Below are 21,219 nucleotides of genomic sequence, written 5' to 3' on the forward strand. Positions count from 1 at the left end.
CCAAGTTCACTAACTTGCATCCTGACTGCAAGTTCCAGAAGCAAAATAAATACAGTGTCTGGAAAAAAAAAAAAAAAAAAAAAAAAACTTTTTCATATTAAAAAGTACATAAAAGACCATCCTGCTCATTTCTGTGTGAGACCCATGTAGCCCATCAATGCTGTCTCATAGCCTTGCTGATAAAAGCTGGCCTTCAGGGTCTGGAGGATCACTGCTGTGACATCAGCATCTAGGGGAAACTCTTTGAAACCAACCAAAGCTTCTTCAACATGAGATTTGCTGCCAAGGGGTCAAGACTTACCCTCACACGACTGCCAATGAGCAACTCTATAAGCAGCACAGGCAAGACAACTCTCACTCACACTGGGGCTATGTGCAAGACCTGATACCAGTGAGCATACAGGTGGTTCTGATGTTACTACTACAGTTATGAATATCCTTTTTTAGTCATACTACATTTTTCATTCAGGTCTATTAAAAAACACAGACACCTGCTCTCAGAGAGTAAGGCTAGTACCTAGCATTCATTTCAAAAAACAACAAAAAAGAGAGAACAGTATTTATTTGGCACTTGACTTAAAACCACCTGGGAACACAGGCCCATTTGCTTCCTGAGGCTTTTGATTCAATGAAGTGGTTATGTTATTAGCAGGAAAAGTACCTCAGCGACCCCACAAATTAAGTGTCAGCAAAAGGAGGAGATAATCAAAGTACCAGCCACAGTTGCAGGTTTTACTAAATAGTAATGTTTAACTACTTCCTTATCACAATCTTCCTGTACAGCTATAATTTAGGAACCTTTGCCACTGCAATTTTCTCTGCTTCATTTTCTTTACAACTATGGTTTTATGTGTCAGGTTAAATGCTTCTTCATCACCACTATTATCCATGCAACAACTGAAAATGAACAGCTGTGGTAAAAAAAAAAAAAAAAAAAAAAAAAAAAATCAGAAAAGAAGAAATAGAAACTTTGCACACATAGAAAAGAAACTAAAATAAAGGGAACATTATCCAATGTGGTATTTGAGACTAGGGGAAGAAGTACACATTAAGTCACAATAGTTACTTAACATAGCTCTGAAAGATAGTTACTGTGTACATAATGGAGCAATAATATTAAGGTTGAAACCTTGAAATTTTACTTTCTTGAGGCATCAGTCCTGATGGCATTATGACCACAGGGCTTTCAACCTCTGAATATGGAAGGAGCAAAAATCTGTGGCCTCCCTGGGACCTCCACCCACTGATTCCACTTGATCACCACTGGGATATGGCAGGTTGGAATGACAGCTCACCTGCCATGTGTGGGAAAGCAGATGAGATAGTCATTAAAAAAAAAAAAAAAGCAGTGAAAGCCTTTGAAATCTCATTCAAAGTTACTCAACTGTTGCTATTCATATTCGCCTTTATTACCTCTGAACTTAAAGCAAGAAAGTCAGTCTATAAATATAAATTATACTAACTCACTTCAGGAAGGAAAAACAATAAAAAAAAAAAAAAAAAAAAAAAAAGTCAAGTTAACAAGACAGAAATACAACCCCAAAACTAAACTCTGGAAGATTCAAATGATTGTTCACTTATGTATTCATAAGCTGTACTCTACTAATAGCTTATTTTGTAAATTTTGTGCTTGTTTTCAGTGTTTGCTGGGCTAACCCAGCAAGTATGGAACTGACTATAACTATAGGAATAGTCACAGTTTTAAAAAAAAGAGTTAAAGAAGTCAGCTAAAGAAAGCCTCTCGAGGTCTAACAGCCTTTCCATGAAGAATCTACTCTGTAAGTTTTCTCCAGTGAGGTAAATGAAATTTGTTAACTGATGTTAACAAAAGTCAGTCTTTTTTTCCACCCAATGTTTTGGAAACCAGTGCTATAGCTACTGTTGGAATATAGCAAACAGCACTGTTTCATCAGAAGGAACAAACTGCTTTGTGCAGTTAAAAACTGAGAGCAACAAACCACTCAGAGAATGCTTGAGGCAGGGATATTCCAGAAGGAACCTGGCTACATGCTGCCTTCCTCTGCATGCTACATCCTCCCACAGAAGTCACTACCAGCCTTGCTGCTGTCTATCCCCATGACCTTGTTGCTTGACTTGTCTTCCAAGCATAAAGGCCATGCTAAATTCAAATGCTTTTTAATGGATCACAGGATAATTCAGGCCAGAGGAACTTCAGGAGGTCTCCAGTCTACCCTCCTGCTCCAAGCTGGGTCATCTGAGATCAGATTGGGTTGCTCAGGGCTTTGTCCAGCTGGACATGAAAATCTCCACGAACGGAAGCTGCACAGCCTTCCTGGGCAGCCTGTGCTGCTGCCTGGCTGTTCTCATGGTGAAAAAGTATCTCCTTTCAACTCTTCTGAACTTCTCTCATTTCCACTTTTGCCCTCTGTCTCTCTTGTCCTTCTACTGCAAACACCTGGGAGAAGGCTAGGATTGCATTGTAGAACCATTAAGGTTGGAAAGAACCACTAAGATCATCAAGTCTAATCACCATACTATCGCCAACACACCCAGTCAGTTCTACTCTTTCAGCTCTTGTAGCTTTGATATTTACCTGCTTATGCAAGCTACATTTTCCTCTTTGATTTAGATTAATATACTTCAACTTTGCAAAAAATTCAAATAAAACTAAAACAGAGCTGGAGTGAAAAATTAAACTAAGCACATAATCTGGGTGGAAATGCTCATCTATGTAATCACATCAGTTTTCCTCTGACATGCACTGGTGATGGCAACATTCACTTTACAGCCCTTCCAAATATCAAAATGGCATCTCTTCACATGGGTGCAACACAACAGCCAAGTGTATACATACAGTACAAAATAGCCTAAAAGGCAAGCGAGATGCACACTGAAGCAAAACTACAAGGAATGCACTCTGGTAGTTTTCAGACTTAAAGAGTTCCCTGCAGTGCATACTTCACAATAAATATGCATTACTAACATTCCTGAGTACAAGAGCTATTACTGTTTCAGGCAGATCAAGGCTTCTTAGCACATCAAAGTGTGGCAATCTGAAGCAGCGTGCTCACAAATCTCACTGCTACAGATACAGAATTACCTTGTGCCAGTCAAGCAGAAGGCTTCCTAACTGCACTCCTAGCAACACTGCTAAGGAGTCAAAGATACCTAAAAGCAACCAAGAAATGAGAAAATTGCAACAGTGCAACATATGTTCATCCTGCCTGAAAGGTCACACAGAACATGATTAGGGCCATTATCCGCCAGGACTCTGAATCTGAATATTGCCTTGAGACCAAAGCTTTCCAGCATAAGCTACAGATCTACAAAAAGGATTATTCAGCAATACTCTGGAAATGCTCACAAGTGGAATATCAGGTTTTATCTCAGATTTCACCAAAGCTGTACCTGAGAAGACAGTCTTACACTCCAGTCCCATCTTCCAATCTCAGGCTCTTTGCACCTGTACAACACACTGGTGTGGCAGAGCACGTACATTCAGAGGGCTCAAAAGGAAAACCAAGGGCATGCAGCGTTTCAACCCAGCTGCAACTATGCTGGCGAGCAGCCCACACCCTGCCCCATGCTCACTCCCACATCTCATCCAGAACAAGGCCACCACAACACAAGGTCACACATAGCTTCTCAGTTTCCTCACTCAAACTTAAGCCTGTACATAAGTAAGGCCGTTGCCACACAGGTGAAAGGTGAGGCAAGTTGTTTTCCTTCATCGAGTCCCATAGTAGTAACAAGTCACTCCCACAATGTCTAAGTAGCTCAGAGATAAATCCCAAGGCTTCTAAGCTGCCAACCACCCCCAACCAGCTCTTGGATGCAGCTTTCCTCCCATGGACAGTGCTGGCTGAACTGACACTTCCAGTTGCATTTCTGGAGGAGATCTTAGAGCTGATGCATTTGCAGCAAATATTTTTGCTGCAGCTGCCTAGTTACCTTTATTTGAAAGACCCAAACACTGAAGTATCATCCTCAGGGAGCAACAGGTTCCCCACATTCAAGCAAAGAACATGATCCTGACAGAGCCCCATTTCAAACATCTCAGTGGAGACTACTTGAGATGGAAATCTTATTCCATAGGAAATTCTGGTCCAGTATTTAATGCAGATGAATCCTCAGCACACCACCTCTAAAAGTTCACACCACAGGCAACACCAGTAGTAAGAACAACACAAAGGACTGCACAGTACTTTTCCGAAAAGTCATCCAATTAATTCATACTCTTCTATCTGAATTATTTGCAGAAACAACTGAATAAGCCAGGAAAGAAAAATTAAAATGTTCTAAGCCATTGCTTCACAGTATGTCTTACAGAAAAGTCATTTTATAGTTATCTTATAAAATGACGCTATTTCAAATTAATTTGCTGCGCATTAATTCCTTCACTTTTGCTAACAATAAAATAAGAAAAAAAAAAAAAATCCGCCAAAGAACACGTTGCAATTCAGTAAGCTTTGCCTGTTGCTTCCACAGAGCTACACCCCCAAAAACAGACCTTTTGTCAGACCCCCAAAAAACAAGCTTTTGTCAAGCCCAACTAACAATAAATAGCATTGCTCCTCTTTCCCTCAAGAAAACACTCCTCTTTCTCTCCAGAAAATGCAAGTTGAACTTATTTTGCAGACTCACCAAAATTGTCCACGTCCCAGGAGGCAGCAGCGTGTCATTCATCAAGTCCATGGTTGCAGCATGGCCATAGCAATCAGCAGGAAAACAAAGGAGAAAAAAGAAAAAAAAAGAAAAAAAAAAAAAGAGAACGCTTGGGATTAAATGAACAACACAACACTACAGCTTTATGTAAAGGTTGCATTAGAGAATGGATTAAACGGACTGAACACCTCCCATACTGCAACATACTCTAAAAAGGGAGAAAATGGGCACAGTAGCAATGGCACAATGATAAAACAATAATTACAGCTTAGCAATGATCTGTCAAGGCTGGCATCATACAGGTGTTGAGAATAAAACAACTCTTCTACTGCACATTTTTTTCTCCCCATCAGTCAGGAAAAGGCAGGCAACATCAGATAACAGATAAGGTATGTTATTCTCTGATGCTTCAGACAATTCTAAATCTTAGACAATCAGATGTAAGATTTGTTGGTAGGAAAGTCTCAGAAGTGACTCACCCCACAGCGACTGATAATTTTCAGTATCCTCAGTCAAGGAAGAGGGGACTGATAATTTATTTTTCACAATTAAGCGACTTGAAACTTATTCTACAGCTGTGTATGTTCGATTACGTTCCTGCAAGCCATCAAGAACACCCAAGCCAAAGTGACCACTATCAGCATCAGCTCTTTACTACTAACAAAAACCCAAAGAACAAATGTTACAGTTTTCTCAGGCTCAGAATTGATTTCCTTTGGTAACAGCTCCAAAACATTCAACCATGCTGGTTTATTGTTATTATTACTACTGCTATTATGTCAGAGAGGGATTGTTTTGAAGACATCTTCACAAAATTCTTATTCCTGTAGGCTGACCTAAGCAAATTGCCTGTACGTGTGTAAGAGCACCAAAATGCGTGTTCTTCTTTGGACTGGAGAAACTGATTGCGTCTGCAAGTTCAGGAGGAGTAAAAGGTTCTGGGGCAGCTGACAGCAAAAGCAGTGAAGCCTGCAGCACAGAGGAGGAGGCCAGGAAGGAAATGCCAAGTGTGTTATCCCTGCAGCTGTATCAGCATCAGGTTTTGGCCAACATGCAAATAGTACCAAGGCTGACAAGATGCCAAGGAGGTAATAGTCTTTGCAAACCTCTCACAGCAAATTGGGAAATCTTCCCATCTGATAGCTTGAAAAGTGTGGATGGCCCAAGCCTATCTGTTCTTAGGAAGACACATACCCTCACAACTCAAAGATTTTTGAAGGGGTCGTGGCAACATTTTGACCTCCAGAAGCCCCAGACAGGCTATGAAGGCAGTGAGCCTCTTGCACTAACCCTGGGATGGTTTATTTTTGATCACAGCAGAAACCATGTCATATGAAGGAAACATTCTCTGTTAGTATCAAAAAGGAAAATACAGTTGGCACAGCCAACTCATTTGCAGCCCCCTACTGATAATGGTTGATGAGCTACCTCCTCCTCTGCTTCCACAGCCCATTAGTAAGACAGCAAGGAAGACTGCAGAAGGATGCTGATTGCTCATGTATTTCACATTGCTGGCCAACAGTTTTTGTTGATAGTTTTGTAGGAGTGCTTTTACAAAAGGAGCTTTTCCAACTCCTTCACGTGTAACATATTGTCAGGGAGAGGGAAAAGAGGCTGCAAAGGATTTTCCTCCACTTCCGATTTTGTTTGTCAGTTCCTGTAAAGAATTGCCCTTCCCCAGAAATGTGACCGTGCATCAATACTGTCCATTTAACTGCAGATGGCTGTCAGGTATTACCTGCCTCTTCCTCTTGCAAGGGAAGTGAAGCTTAATGGGAGGGGAATTTCACTGGAGCAGACATATTCCAAGATACTCCCAATGTCTGTAATGGCCATTGAGCAACCAGACTAAATGCAGGACTTCAAACTAAGGAAATCAAGACTGTGATGATGACATGGAGCAAGATGAACATTGACAAACTTGCCAAGAAGTCAAAGGGTAATGGGAAAGGACAGTAGCAGAGAATGCATGGTGTGCAGAAAAAAAGGAAGAAGGAACAAAACAAAAGGGTACTATTGACTTGAAGATGGCATCCTACTGCATGCAAGTAGGAGAGATGCCATACTTGTTTCTTTAGGATGAAGAGGGGAACAGGAGAGTATCGCAGCATCCCATTGACAATACTGCACATGCATTTCTGAGTGAGAACAAGTTGTAATGGGCAGGTTTCCATTAGCAGCTCAAAAGGTTTGTGAGGGAGAAAAAAAAAAAAAAGAAGGAAAGAATAAATAATATGCCAAGATGGGATGAATGTTGCCTTGAAGAGCATAGCAGCATCTTCTGCCTGCATTACCTGCCAATTGCTTGGGTCAGGGTCAGAAGAGATGCATTAGAACAAGATCACAGAGCAACAGAGCCATTTTGCATTCCCCATGCTCCTCTGCACATGCTATTTTTTGCATGACTCTGGTTATGAAATTGAAGACACTGGTTCAGCTTCAGGCAGCAATTTTAGGGTCAATTGCTTTTTCACCAGACACTGAAATCACAATTTGTCAAGCATCAAATTAACTGTGAACATTTTAGGAGACGGTGAGATTTATTTATGCATTATTACTTTGGTTCCTCTCCTCAAAAGCCTGAACTGTAATCCCTCTTTGCCAGGTGCTTTTTTTCTTGCATCACACCTTAAGATGAACTCTGCAATTACACTACTTGCTTTCTACTCCACCAACTCATTTGTGACTGCTATCCACTCTCCAGCGTAATCTGTAATAAGTGGAGGCATACACTTTGAAAACCGTGTGAAGCATTTCATCTATTTATCACAGAACTACATCAATACAAGTTTTTCAGCCAAAACTTTCAGAAGTTTCCACAAAACTTTTATGGTTCACCTGGATCCATTCCTAGTTCACAGGCATGCTGAAAGACTCACTGACACCAGTGCTTCACCAAATAAATAAACAATAAAGCCTTAGTGAAGTCAGCTGTCCAATAAGGAACAGGGCTATGCATCTTGAACTGATTTCACCCTGGATCCACCTGAAGGATATGGCTCTGGAATCAAATTGATGGTTGAGCAGCATTGCAGGCAGAGAAATGGAAACTAAAGAAACTGGAAAGGCATTGCTGCAGGTATGTTTGAATCAGATTTATGACTTCACCTGTCAGTGGAACTTCTATTAGACAAGAAAAAACTTTGATAATTTACTCCTCTTTGAAAGTGTTAGTCAAGTGTGAATGTGAAAAAGCTTTCTTTGAAATGAAAGAAGGTGTTTGGGAATATCCTGCAAATTCTATACATCTTCAGATGATTAAATTGTAAGTGCTATTTTGTATCAAAACGAGATGCTCACAAAACGTTATGGAAATAATAGAGTTATCATGATAAATGATGACAGCATTGCAGAGATTTAACATACAAGCAATAAAGCTGTTTGGTTTACTCAGTTTCCATTTCAGGTCTCCAGCCCCACCTCCACAACTTTTCAGACCCAACTGGGGAGGCAGATCATGACAACCTACATCACGAGAAACAAGATGTACAGCTGGAAGCTTGTACCTACTTTCAGTAAAGACAAAGGCAAGGTTAATCAACAGTACCATCAACATCTTCCTTCCATCTGCGTAACATAAAATCCAAGGACCATCTGAGTTTCACAAAGGAAAGCATGGGCTATGGCAGTTCCTCGGAAGGATGAGGAACTCAGCTCTTGGCAAGTTTTGGTGGGTCCTCTCAAAAACCTATCCATTAAAAAAAAAAAAAAAAAAGCTATACACCCCTTGGTATGCCTTTCTGTATATTAATGTTTATGTAAAAGTTGTATACGTGTGTATGTGCACACACACTTCTGCAAAAATAGATATCAATTATATAAGATGTGCTCATCACCCAGCAGGTGGCACTCATAGCCCAAGCTCCTGAGGCTGAAGCACTGGAGGCTGTGAGCAGTTGTTGCTCCCCAGGAGCACCATCTTCCTGACAGGTAAAGCAACCACTATGGGCTTGCAAGAGTTCACAAGTCTTCTGCAAGACCTGAAGTGTCAAGTCCAGCATCCAAACAAATAAGTAAGCAAACATCAAAACAAAACACTGAAAACCAATTAAGATTACTGGCCAGAGATGGTCTCCATTACTTGCCAGCTGCAAGGCTCTCTTCACTCCTGGTAGAGAGGAGCTGCATACACACGCTGCTTATCCCAAGTGCTCTTGCATCCTTTCTGGAAGAGCTGTATCTGGGGGACTAAAAGGGTTCTGGAGGAAAGCATGTGGAATTCTCCCAGAATGGAAGCAATGCATTATGATTTTAAGAAAAATACAATTAAATGTAATGCTTCCTTCAGACTTCATCTCTTCTTTTCTTCATTTAGCACACGCAACTAGCTCTCAAGTAGTCCTACTAATATTTTGGGCTTTTGAAGAGCTCATGAATGAGCAAATCAGAACTGGCAGAGAACTGAAATGCTGTTTTCCTTTGATTAAAATTGAAGCCTTGTTTCCACCCATGACTTAAGTGTCACTATCACATAGGCATTCTCAATATACCTCTTCTCCAGCTGAGTGGTGCTTCAACTTAAGCTGAGTGGGTTTGTTTTTAAAAAAATATTTTCCCTTCCAATTCAATATTCCACCCATCTCCTTCCCCTCTTCAAAGGGGGGTGAGGGGGGGCGGGGAAGAAAAAAAAGATGAATTCAAATGCAGTAGTCTGAAAATATCAGCTCTGTGTGGAGCATTTCTGTTCCCAGTAAGAGAATGCCGCGTGTCAGATTGAACGATGCCTTTCCAAGGTCATTTCATGTTCCAGTAGGTTTGTTATGAAGTTGTGGAACAGCAGATAAGGTTTCATGAGATAGTAAAGTGCCTTCCTAAGCTACTTCTGGGCAGTAATGTGCAACCAATATTTGAGCTGGAGACTTCTATGACAATTACCTCTTAAAGAGACTTCATATGTTCAGATAAATGCTGCTGCATGAAGGGCAAGAGAGCAGTGACATACTGATAGCCTGTTTCCCTGCTCTCTCCAATTCAGGAAAGGAAAAATAAAAGGGGGGGGGGGGGGGGGAGGAAAAAAAACCCAAAAATATTTTTTTTGAAAAAATTGCACTAATAGCACATATTTATGGCACTTGGCAAGTCTGGGAGGAAAGGTACTTTTCTAGGAACATTAATGGGGTGTCTCCTCAGGGCATTCTGCTTCAATACATAATAATGAGATTCTGATGTTAAAAATTGTTTGATTCAGAATCTACAGGGATCTCCCCGACTTATAAAACTAAGGGTATCAGAGTAATGCCCTACAAGGAAAGGGGAAACAACTCCTAATGTTAAAAAAGAAAAGAAGAAATACCAAGAAGAGTTAAATGTACATCTAAAAAGGTTTCTTGGAAAGTCGTGCAGTCACAGGGTGAGGAATGACAACCCGCTGTTTTCAGATTTCCTGTAATATAGCCCAAAAAATGGAGGACACGATGGAACAGCAGCCTTTCAGTATGCTCTGCACACTGCCTGAGCCTATCCCAAACTCTGACGGAAGGGCTGCACCTGGCAGCGCACCAAACGGTGTGTTACAGCTTCAGCCACCAGCCAGAGACAGCACCCTTCCCTGGAAGGAACAGCTCACAAACTCCGGAGGAGGACAAAACCATTGTCAGGAACAGTTCTCTACATTTTAACGAGGATCAGAGCTTGCCTAAGAACCATCGATTACAGCTTCAGAAAAAAACGCAAACGCTTTGCATTGAAGCAGTCCTACCGAAACATGCGGAGGCGGAATCCACGTATTCCCAAGTCCCAAATAAGCATTTGGGCAACCAACAGCCTGTCAGGAAAAATTAGAAAAAAATGGCCACCCGGTGCTGAACTGTGCACAAAATGCAGAGTTTCAGCGCTCCCGCTCCTGCATTGCGCCCTGCGCTTCTCGGTACGGCCCCGTGCGCTACCGCACGCTCCCGGCGCGGCTCCGCTCTCTCTGTCCGGAGCCCGTAACGCACAGCGCTATCCCGCAGCCACTCCGGGGCTCCAACGCTACTTTCAATTCCCGTGTTCCTATCTTTTTTCTACCGAACTGATGTTACTACGGAAATGCAAATGCATACAGATCAGTTGTCTTTTTTTTTTTTTTTTTTTTTTTTTTTTTTTTAAATAGACAATAGGGTAGAAGGATTTAGAGAGAAAAAAAAAAAACAAAAAACAAAAAAAAAAACAACAACAACACGGGAGTGCACCTTTTAAATTCCCACTCTCCGATATTTTTAGCGCTACAGACGCACTGACATCGCCGTCCCCGCGCAAAAGCTTACGGCTCCATCACGAGCCGCTCCGATCCCGCACGCACGCACACGCACACACACACAACCCCTCCGCCCCCCAAAACGGGCGTCAGCATCCCATCGGCTGCGGCTGGGCTTCCCCGGGGCTGCTCTGCGCTCTACACTGCGCTGCGCAGCGCGCACATGATGCGCGCCCCCGCAGCCGCCCCCGCCGCGCAGCGCGCAAAACCCGCGGGTGTTCCGCTGCGCGGGCACGGGCAGCCGCAGGGAAGGGGCCCGCCTGCGGCATTCCCGCAACGTGGCCGCTCCGCTGCCGCAGAAAGAGCGAGGGTTGCCCGAGGGCATCGGCTGCGGGGGTGGGATGGGAGCAGAGACAACACGGAGGAGAAGATTAAATTAAAAAAATAAAAAATAAAAATGGAAAAAGGGTGAGAGCCGCGGAGCAGACGGGACAGCGCTCGCCCCTTGGCCTTCCCCATTGACCTCAAGCCAAGGACAGCCCGGCGGCCCCGCATCGCGACGCGCCTAGCCGAACTGAGCGGTGCCGAGGGAAGACAGCGCGGGGAGCGGTGTTCAGCGGCGGCTCACCTGAGCCCTTGGCCGGGATCTCCTCCTTCCGCAGCTCCCCCTCCTCCCGCCGCCTACTCGGCGCGGGCACAGCCCCGGCCCGCCGAAGTTCCGCACCGCGCAGCCGGACTCCCACCTGCAGCACCCGGCGGACTCCGGCTGCCGGCACGGCGCGGCTAGGCACGGCATCGCGCGGCCCGCCCCGCCGCAGCCCCATTGGCCCTGCCGCCGCCCCGCCCCGCCTCTGCCCGCCCGGGACCGGGGCCGGGGCCGCCCCCCCTGTGCTGGGCTGCCGGGAGCAGGGGTGGTGATACGGGGTGCCGATTCTTCCTGCTCTACGCACGGAGCGGTCCCGTTCGTGGTTTTTTATTCTAATGCTTCTGGTGTGATGCGGGAAAACGATAAAAGCATGTGCACTTCGGACACAGCTGGAGTGCGGGAGCATCACAGAATCGGCTTCGGTTGGAAGGGACCTCAGTCCTACCCCGTGCCGTGGGCAGGGCTGCCATCCAGCAGCTCAGCTGGATCCAACCTGGCCCCATCCAACCTGGTCTTGAATGCCTCCAGGGACGGGGCACCACAGCTTCTCTGTGTAGCTGTGCCAGCCAATTTGTCACCTTCACGGACTACAAATCCTCCTAGAATTTGGGAGTACTTTGGAGGAGTGCTGTCCCCATGGGCAACACTCAGCCTTTCTGGAGGTGGTACACTGGGAAATGTCCTTAGGAAAATAAGCTCAGGGCCTGCCTATCTCAGGTTATGTGTGATGCAACGCTCTGCCCGCCGTCCTCAGGCTATGTGTGCCCTGCCCCAGTCGCTAACACCAGGATTAAGCCTGACCTCCCAAGGGCTGGGAGTCACGGCATGGCTGACGGGTCCTTGTGGGAGGCAGCCTGCATCACTGTTTTCAGAAAGCATAGCAGCCAAAGGAAAGCTCTCTGCCCCTGTCACCATAGCCTTAAGTTAACCTGTGGTGCTAATTATTGCTGAAATCTGTGTGAAGCCCTGGGGTTCAAAGGAGATGCCCCCAGGAGGGGCCATGGAATGCCAGCTGTACTTGCTGAAGGTTGAAGTTCCAACAAGGAAATTTTTCTTTGACATGCAAGATTGTTTTCCGTGATAAACTGTGCTTAGGTTGGCTGAGTGAGGGATCCTGCAATAAAGGTAGCTGTGTGGCAAGCAGATTTCCTGGTTGTCTGTATTTTTTTTTTAGTGGGGAGCCAGGTACAGATATCAACTTTTACAGCTTTGCAAATTGATATACAAGGCGCGACAGGTTCCAAGAGCCAGAGGCAGGATCTCATTAAATATCCTGATTTAATTTTTCTGCTATTTTTGCAAAACATATCAGGAAACTGAAGTCCCCATTGTCATGCTGGAGCCATGGCCCTGGCTGGGGACCACTGGCTATCTCAGGAGAGTTATGGAATCATAGGAGAAATTTCTTCTTAGGAGGAATGGTGAGGCAGTGGCAAAGGCTGCCCAAGGAGATGATGGAGTCACCATCCCTGAAGATGTTCAAGAGTTGTGTAGATGTGGCACTGAGGGACATGATCAATGGGCTAGATGATCTAAAAAGTCTTTTCCAGCCTTGATGATTCTATGATTCTACCACAGAAAAGACCTTGAAAAGACCTCTAAGATCATCTTCTCCTCTAAGATCAGCTAGTCCAACCATCAGCCCATCACCACCATGCACACTAACCCATGTCCTTTATGGATACACCCCATGCCATAATAGGATTCTTATTTCTGATGGGGGCTCTGGGAAAATACAGAACATATAGAAAACACGCTATAAAGAAAACGAGCTAAGAGGAAGGGAACTCCTGGGGCAAATTCTCCCTCCACGCGCGGTGGCAGATGCTGGGGTCAGCCCGTTTTACTGGACAAAATGATTGAAGTGCATTGTGTCATTGCTGTGGGAAAAGGCCGTTTGAGTCCCTGTTGGGGAGCCATTAATTAAACAAAGGAACTAATGGCAAACTCCTAAAATATCTGTTGGAATGATCAGGATGTCTGCTGAGAGAAATCTGACTTTTGGGGCTTCAAGTTGTGCCAAGCCATTGTGTTCATCAGGAAATGAGAGAGTGCTAGGGCAGGTAAAAGATAAATAAATCACACTCACCCTCTTCCAGTACTCCTGCTCATATTTCCAAACCTACATCTGGGAGGTGGCTTGCATACATTCATTATGCATTTACTTAATAGACTGTAACAGCTCTAGGTGTTTTTTTTTGTTTGGTTGGTTTTTTTTGTGTGTTTTTTTTTTCTTCTATTGTGGTTAATGCTTTTAGCACATTGCATAGGAGTCTTTCTTTACTAAAATTACTGTCCTCAGCATCCCTCTCTGAAATTACTGCACTAAGGATTCTGCACAGAGGCTGCATTAGGGGGATGTTAATCTGATTTACAGGAACCTGGCCTGACAACTCATACTAATAGGTGACATAAAGTTGAAACTCTGTGAGGAGGACATTTGTTCCTCCTGTGACGTGGGAGCTCTGGGGGGTTGGTTTTGCAGGGTGATGGATGAGGGGAAATATTTACAGCACAGCTCTGCGGGGCTATTTACACAGGAGAGCATCATTATTTCCACACTTACCAGTACTTCTGAGCACGGCATATCCTCATATATCCAACATTTTGTGAGCCCTTCATATTATTTGTGTGTCAGCAGCTTTTTTTTTTTTTTTTTTTTTTTTTTAAAAAAAAAATTAAGCTAATTAATAACTCTTCATCTGCCACTGTTTATTAATGCACAACCAGGGAGATGGAGCCATAGAAGAGGAACAGTGCAAGGTTGCACTCTGAGGGTGAGCACAGAGGCACAGATTTAGAGTTGAAAGAGGGTTCACAACAAAAGGAGGAATGAATGCACCATGCAAATATTTTCTCTGCCAAAAGATTTTCTGAGTTGCAGCAGCACAAGGGCTGGCAGCACAGGATCCTGTTATCCAAGGAGGTGGAGTCCTTGGAGGTGTTCAAGAAATGAGTGGATGTGATGCTGAGCAACATGGTTAGTGGGCATGGTGGGCATGGTTTGATCTTAGTGGTCTTTTCCAATCTAAATTATTCTATCGTTCTATGATTCTATCTGCTCCTTGCTGCACAGCAAATAAGTCCCTGACAAGTTTCTGACCTGATAGTTCGAATGCTTACAGCTAAATCAAACAGCATTTGTTTGAAATGCTCACTTTCCAGTAAATGAAACTCAGCTGCCAAAACAACTTTGCACATACCTGGTCACTTTGAATCGATGGGTTTTGTTATAGGGACCAGGGCTGCAGTTATTGTAATTTGCCAGTCACTGAGGATGGCTTTAGAATTGGAGCCCATTATTAGCTGAGATTAGAGCTATGCACTGCCTTATTTTTATACTGTCATCAATGTGTGTGGTGTTTAAAAAAAGACAAAATGATGGAAAACGACAGTGTTCCTGCCCCAGTAAATATATGGTTCCTGGTCTGAAACTGATTTATTGAAATCAATGAGCACTTTATCATTGATTTCCTTGTGCAGCGAGGCCTTTCACAGTGCTTTAAGTCTTGACATTTTTTTTTTGTAAAGCCAAAATGAGACTAACCTGAAGTACCAAACTGAGAAGTTTGACATGATACTTCTCTCCAGAGTATTCGAGACACTACAGAATTACTTTCATTTAAAATATGCTTATCACATTAACTGCACATGTGCAGGCTACTTAAAGCAATGTTAAATGCATACTAAGTTCAAAATTCAATTTAGCATTGACAATGGTCTTGACCAGGTGATATAGCTGGTCATTTAAAACTAGCCATGACTGTAACTGGCCACATCATAGCAACTGATATTTAAGTTGATCCTACACCATCTTTTCATTCAGTGACAGGAATTTACTTCAGTGTCATTCTTTCACCATATCACAGTAAACATTTTTCACCAATGTCGTTTCCTCATTAAAAATTTGCAAACATTGAGGCCATTGTTATGTTACTGTGATTTTCTTATTTCTTGACTGTCTCCTAATTTAGTGAATAATTTATATGAATTTCAGAATAATAGCAACCTGCCATGTATGTCTATCAAATTGTACACAAAAGCTTCCAGGCTCAGGAGCACTGGCACAGGGTCTGGCTGGAGGTGAGTTACTAGTGATGTGCTCCAGGACTCAGTACTGGGGCCAGTGCTGTTCAACACCTTCATTAATGACCTAGATGATGGAGCAGGATTCAATTTTGCAGCCAGCTGCAAAAAACTCAGAACTGGAATGAATGATGAACCAGGGGGTTGTACTGCCACCCGGACTGACCTAGATGGGCTGAGAAAGGGGCTGGCAGGAACCTCAACAAAGGGAAGTGCAAAGTCCTGTAGCTGGGGAGGTACAACCCCAGGTACCTCTATAGGCTGGTGGCCGATCAATCGGAAATCAGCTCTGTGTAGAAGGACGTGGTGGACAATAAGCTGACAATCAGCAAGCAGTGTGCCCCAAAAGCAAAGAAGGGCAAAAAGTACCCTTGCTGCATTAGAAAAGAGTCACCAGCAAGTGGAGGAAAGTGAGCCTTCCCTTCTACTCAGACCTAATGAGGCCACACCTGGAGTGCTTCCCAGTATAGAAGATATATGGACATACTGGATAGAGTCCAGAGAAGAGCGATGAAGATCATTAAGGAATATGAGCTTCTGAGGTATAAAGAGATGGAGTTGTTCAGCCTAGAGAAGAAGCAGCTAAGAGGGATCTCATCAATGTATATAAATATCTGAAGGGAAGGAATGAAGATGAGGGAACCAGGCTCTTTTCAGTAGTGCCCAATGCCAGGATGAAAGGAAATGAACACAACTTAAAATACATAAAATTCTATCCATCTGAACACAGAGAAAAAGAAAGAAAAAAAAAACAACAACCACTTTTTACAGTGTTAATGGTCAAACACTGGCACTAGTTGCTTAGTTTCCTCTCTGAAGATATTCAAATGCTATTTGGACATGGTCCTGGGCATCCTGCTCTGAGTGGTCCTGCTTAGGCAGGGGTTGGACCAGAGGTGCCTTCCAACTTCACCTATTCTGGGATTCTCTGACTAATTCAGATGCCACACAGTGCAGCACTCTTCCCCTTTCTCAAGGAGAAAAATGCAAAATACTCCACTGACATTTTGTTTTCTGACTTTGGCGGAAGAAAATACGTTACACATCATTAACAACATGCCATCATATTAAAACCATATTATGCTTGTAACATAGAGAATATCTTGTCATCTGTTGCATCAAATTTATGTCTGCATTAATTGAAAAGATTAAATAAATCCACATGGATCTCCCAGTCAGCGATGTCAAGTTTAGCTTTTTAGTTTAAGATAAAAAAATTCTGTTCCAGTTTTGAGATGAAACACATACACCACCATTAAAAGAAATCAGACAATTTCAAATCACAAAGCTATGGCAGTAGCACAGATTGGCCATTCTGTCATGTAAAGGCTCATCATTCCCTACTGAAAATGCAGTGAAAGCAGGGAAACATCTGTCCTTAGTCTAGTTGGCCTGAATATGCAAGAGGCCTTTGCTGCAGTTCATCGCATTGGACAATGCTGGTGGCTGTCTGCATGTGTGAAGTCTAGATGACTGCAGACCACACTGAAGTGGAAGGGCATGCTGATTGTCTCTCAAATGAAATGGAAGAGAAATTAAAGATGCATTTGCTTAGTGCTAATTGAAACAATACGAGCCACCACCCAAGGTAAAACAATAATATGAAGGCTGGGTATGGAGTTCAGTTATGTGACTAGAGGGGTTTTGCTGGAAATTGGTTGCAAAAACAGGAAACGACACTGATTTGGTTGAAGCTCTGCATTAGACTGTGGATGGAAAGAAGCATAAAAGTGAGCATGCAGCCAGATGGACAGTGTGTGTGTGGCCCCAAAAAGGTAGCCAAGAATATACAGCTCTATTCCTTCCAAACCTGAAAAGCAGGGAAAGATCTCACAAAAAAGACAGCTTCTAACACTATGGTCCTTCTGTGTTAGGAGGGGAAAAATATTTTTTTTATTTTAACTAGATTTTGTCTGACTTGTAAGAACAATTTCTACTTGAAGCAACACTAGAACTCTCTGAAGCTCAGCTTCCTTCAAGGAGTGCTCTCATTTAACTGTAACATCATATAACCTACAGTTCTTAAATCATTCATCCATAAGGCTGTGTAGAGCCCCATCCTGCCATCAATTAGAACACTTCTTGCAAAACAGTATGAAAAAGATGTCTATTACAGCCTTGGAGCTATCCAGCTTCTCCCACAAAGTTATGAAACCTTTCTTCCTTTAGGGATAAACAGTAAAGCAACATCAAATTTGTATGAATAACTCTTTCAGCTGCTTAAATTCCAGCCTGATGAATTCTTTAAGCTGCTCTCCTTTCTTTGAATGTACCAATCTTCCATACCTGTTATTTCTGTGCAAACAATAGATCATGCCATGCTAAAATTGTTTCTCATTTCCTGCCATGTATTTTGAAGATTCCTAATGTGATAGCTCTTTCCAAATGGTAAGACGTTAGTCAACTATCTTTTACATTGTTCTCTAGGTGAGGTTTTACTTCTGGATACTTCGTGGTGTGAAAGAAATGTGCTGACAAAAAGCCTTCTTACCTAACTTAACTGCTCAGTCTACTCACGGTTCTTGTTGAACTGAGAATTTGTAGCAATGAGTAATCTTTCACGGACTACTGCTTTTTTCTTGCCAACTCCTCATCTTTAAATGTGATGCTATTTGAGTACAGAGCTATCCAGATGTGTGTCACAGCTTGATTTCCTGGGGCTGTCTGTAGAAACGCTTCAAGAGAAGCATCAGTGCATTCTACCCCTGCGACATGATAAATTCCTTCAGGATGCTATGCCATACTGTAGCAGCAAAGCTAGCTATTACATTTTCCTTAAATAGGCCTGTTTTAATCTGAGGAAGAGCTATCATCCCTTGTGAACATGTTTATGAAGCTCAAAGAAAATGTTATTCGTAAAGTTTAACAATATTTTTTAATTTGATCACACAAATTGCAATTCTGTCATCTGACCTGTTTGTAATCTGTTCTTTACCACTGATACAACAGAATTAGCTCCAACATGAAGGTGAAAATCCTTGCACATGTTTCTGTTCCAACACTCACAGAAGTCTAGCAATGCAAAGAAACTGAAATGTACACTGTAATCCTCTGAATGAAAAGGTGTCTCACAGTTAAACATATGAATATTTATTCAGAATATCTATGTGGAGTATCCCCTATCACTAACCCATTGCAATGCTAAGGACATGGATATCCAAAGACTCTTTGAATTGTTTGAGTTGGAAGGGACCTTTAAAGGTCATCCACTGCAATGAACAAGGACACCTACAGCAGATCAGGTTGCTCAGAGCCCCTTTATCATGACCTTGAGTGTCTCTAGGGATGGAGTATCCACCACCTGTCTGGAAAACCTGTTCCAGTTTCTCACTATTCTTATAATAAAAAGTTTTTTCTTTATATCCAACCTAAATCTCTTTTAGCTCAAAATCATTTCCCCTTGTCCTATCACAACAGACCCTGATGAAGAGTCTGTCCCCTTCTTTCTTACAGCCCCCCTTCAGATACAGAAAAGTCACTATCAGGTCACCGCAGAGCCTTCTCTTCTCCAGGTTGAACAGCCCCAGCTCTTTCAGCCCATCTGGGTAGGAAGGTATTCCATCCCTTGGATCATTTTTGCGGCCCTTCTCTGGATGCACTCCAACAGTGCACCACTGTGCCTCCCCCATTTTTCAAGCACCCGATATGAGGACTCAGAGAGAAAGGTTGTGGAAAAGCTGAGGTGGGAAGCATTCCCAGACCTCAGATGTAAGCCTTGAATATTTTGCTTTTCCTTCTTTTGTTATTTTTTCATTTTTTTTTTCTTCTTTTTTTCTTTTTTTCATTTTTCCCTTTTTATCAGTGTGCCATGGTGAGGCTTAAAATTACACCTCCCTGTAGCATCTGTACATGTGTTTTAGCTCTCCTGCAGGAACTCAAACCCCAATGAAGAGCTCACACCTTTCCTTGCCCTGGGACAGATCGTCCACTGATGAGGTGGGTCAGCTTGGCCCTGCCTCAGTCAGGGTTAGAACTACACTGTGGGTGCTGGGAATGTCCGCTGCCAGGGCTGCCTTGGGGCTGGTTTGTCCTGGTTTGGGTACATGGAAATCAGAGCTGCCTTCTTTCTTTTAAAGCCTAGGTTTTTGTAGTGTGGAAAATAAAGATGACCAGAACAAAAACATTCTGAGGAGCTTCTTGATAGTCTTTATATTTTGAGTATATCATTTCCCTATGGCACTTACTGTTACAGCTACTGTAACAACCCTTCAGGATCCTCTATGTGTTTTTACAGCACTTATCATGAATGAGTTACAAAAGGAGCATTGCATATACTGGAGATTGATAGCCTGCTGAATGTACTGTACTGCAAAACAAAAAATGTTCGAAGCACAGGTGTTACCTCCCATCTAGTGGATTTACACATGTTTTTGGACCACACTGTTCTTAATTGCCCCACTGATTTTGTATTTAAAACTAAAACAGGACAGATTAAGTTTAAATATAAAGCAGAAATTCTTGGCACAGGCTGGCAGAGCTGCCCATGTAAGCTGTGGTACTCCATGCCTGGAGGTGCTCAAAGCCAGTTTGAATGGGGCCCTGGGCAGCTGAGCTGCTGGGGTGCAGCCCTGCCCATGGCACGGGGTGGGACAGGGTGGGCTTCGAGGTCCCTTCCAACCCAAGCCATTCTGTGGTTCTATGATTCAGTGATTCCTTGCCTTCGGAATGGTGTTAATATAAAGACTGAAAAAATATGTGAAGTTCTTAACAAATAAAAATGAATGCACATTTTCATATAAGTATTATTTTAGTTAAAGTTGTAACCCTTCCTATGACTTATGTACAGTATTTTGTCCCACCATACTATACCATTGTATAGCATACATGCCTACAGGACATGTAATTTAGCATACCATCTTTTATTTGCAGTGGCTAAGATCTGTTTTGTCAGTCTGTTTTTCACAAAGTAATTTGCGTGCTAAAGATTGTTCAAAGCTGCTTCCCACCACACCTATCCACACTTACCATATGTGACATATGATGGAGTCTTAGGTTGTGGAGAACCTGAGATTTGTCTTGGTCCATCTGGAAAAATAGATATAAAATCTTATAAGTGTGATAAGCACTTTCAGAAGAAGGTCAGCCGTGTGTTTTATGAGCTACCATTTCTTTGATAAATCTGCAGCTGTGCCAGTTCAGTGGAATTTCTGTGCCTTGAAAATTGATGTTACTGTTGGATTTGTCACTTGGCATTTATGCTTGGTCCTTTTAGCTCGATAAGAGAATCGTTCACATTTTTGTTATTTACAAAACTGTTTTTACTATGTATCACATTCTTTAGAAAAATTTCATGCAGTTTTAGTCCTTGAGCACCCTGCCTAGTAAAGCATCTAAAAGAACAAAATCACTTTGAAACATAACCATTAAGTGCTCCTCTGAATAAGAATTTTATTGACTAAAATTTCATTATTTATAAAGCTAATGAAGCGGGTTACTGGAGTAGGATTGTGATTTTCATTCAAATTAATCACAGGATAGAATGAAAATGTTTGATGAGTATTGACTACCAAAGGTACCGTGATAAAAGATGATGGCTGAGAAACATTTCAATCCGTGTGATAGTGCTGAGGATCTTTTTCTCACACTGAAGATGGATTGATGATACTGTGAATTGTTCTATCCAAGAGAGGATAACTTTGCCCAAGTGCGGTGCACAGACTTTCAACTTGTGTTACATTAAAACATC

The 21,219-nt window shown here is 42.7% G+C and overlaps 1 protein-coding gene across 1 annotated transcript in view; it reads right to left on the minus strand.

The window, feature by feature from the left end:
• EPB41L3 (erythrocyte membrane protein band 4.1 like 3) overlaps positions 1 to 11,542 on the minus strand; it is a 135,147-nt gene extending 123,605 nt beyond the window's left edge. Inside the window, exon 1 of the mRNA XM_042837913.1 lies at positions 11,430 to 11,542. The gene's annotated coding sequence lies outside the window, so the exon portion shown is untranslated. The remainder of the gene's footprint in view (positions 1 to 11,429) is intronic.
• Positions 11,543 to 21,219: the final 9,677 nt, after the last annotated feature.

Source organism: Centrocercus urophasianus, unplaced genomic scaffold, assembly GCF_019232065.1.
Source record: "Centrocercus urophasianus isolate 14NV4802_14NV808 unplaced genomic scaffold, USGS_Curo_1.0 seq_11, whole genome shotgun sequence".
Taxonomy (NCBI): domain Eukaryota; kingdom Metazoa; phylum Chordata; class Aves; order Galliformes; family Phasianidae; genus Centrocercus; species Centrocercus urophasianus.